This window comes from Anolis sagrei, chromosome 4, assembly GCF_037176765.1.
Source record: "Anolis sagrei isolate rAnoSag1 chromosome 4, rAnoSag1.mat, whole genome shotgun sequence".
NCBI lineage: Eukaryota > Metazoa > Chordata > Lepidosauria > Squamata > Dactyloidae > Anolis > Anolis sagrei.
In genome coordinates this window covers 179,854,455-179,856,171 of record NC_090024.1, presented here as the reverse complement: position 1 = coordinate 179,856,171, position 1,717 = coordinate 179,854,455, and positions in this window count along the sequence as shown.

Here is a 1,717-nt window from a genome sequence, read left to right as displayed (position 1 = left end):
TTTTTTTTCTGACAGATTAGATAATTAGATATGTGACTTCAAATTTCAATAATTGTTGCTTTGTTTTCATTTGAAAAAAAACTCTAACAACAGATGGAGATTACTAGTAGTGTTTTCATTGATGTTCAATTTGAACCTGTTTACCTTTTCACTTCTCTTCTGCCTTTCAAGGTACAATGCAAATACTTGGCATTCTAGTCGGACTTAGGTAGATGCGCTTAAATGTAAGGAAAGATTTCGCTAGGAGAGCCACAAGCGGACAAATCACAACCCTTCCTCTCTGTGCCAGCATTCTTCATGCCTTCATTCTGGGGTTACTGTCCCAAGATTCCCCTTTAACCACAACTTCTTCGTCTCTCTGTGTTTCCGTGCAGAATTGGAGAACAAAGTGTCCAAGGCTGTCCTCTCTTCTCTTGAACCCTTTTTTCCTTCTGCAGAGTATTTATGTCCCATGCGCATAGGCTTAGCAACTGCACTGAACATCTCTGGCCAGCAGTGGGCAGGATGGAACCACGATTGGAAGGAAGAATCAACCATCTTAATTCTAAGATCATTTTTTCCTTTACTGACTCTATGGCAGAACAGAGGAGGATATTAGATGAGAACTCTTTTCCTTTTTGGAAAGTGGAGAAAGCATTCTTTAAGATTATTTTTCTGTTGCGCTCTCCATTCCATTTCTTGATGCTTCTGTTTGATAGCCATTTCTCTGGGCCCTGTTTACATTTCCCTGCTTTGATTGAGAGCAAAGAAGCTACCTTATGGAAGAATTTGCTAATGGAATAAGTAAATTTGAGACTTTCATCTATATGATAATTGGAAAAGCATGGTAGTGCTGGAAATGAGTTTTTTTCAGCAGATTCAGTGTGTTAGGATTTTAAGGTTAAACTTTGCAGAATCCAGAACACGGCCTGCACGAAATGGACTCCACATAGCTGTTTCCTCGGATCTAAGCATCTCAGCTTGCCTTTCACTTGGATTGAAACAGTTGCAGGAGTATTTATTTATTTCTCCGTCACCGCAAAAGGCTGCCTTGAGAGAAGAGAGAGTGGGACAGAGCCCTCTGGCAAAATGGCTCCATTCATGTGTCCAGGATGTGCTGTCTGTATGTTGGCTGCTTGGGTGGGCTGCAGAGCGGAGGGCTATTGTGGCCGCACAATGGGCTTCATTGGTAATTGGGGAGGTGAATTTGGTGTGGGGGGAAGGGAGGGTGTCATCTCTGCAGCTGGGCTTTTGTCATGCAAAGAGGAGCAGGAAGGGCAGCTTAAACCCTCCGACTTCACAGCCACCACCTCAGCGCTTCTCTTGGGGGCTTGCCTCATCCCCTTCCCCTTTTGCATCTCAGCCTGCGTTTCAAACCTGCGTCCCAGGTTTTTGCAATGTTTCTTCCACCCTACACACATTTCCATGCCTTTCTGGTCTTCCTATTAAGTCTGGGAACTCGTATAGGGCCGTAAAGCAATGGGTAAATTTGGCAAAGGGTGCTCTTTGGGGGTGAAAGGGGGAACTGACAGTGCCTCATTTGCAGCTCCAATTTGTCTCCACACGGCTTCTTCTGAATCTGACAGGAAAAGCGAGGAGGGAGGAGGCTTTGAGAGCAAAGGGGGCGATTGGAGGTGCTGGCGGCCCTCCTGAGGCGAGTAACAAGGACGGGGGATTAGTCGGGGGACGCCGGGGCTCCCCTGCTGGGTGAGGATGTGTAACTCCCCTGCTGCCTGTG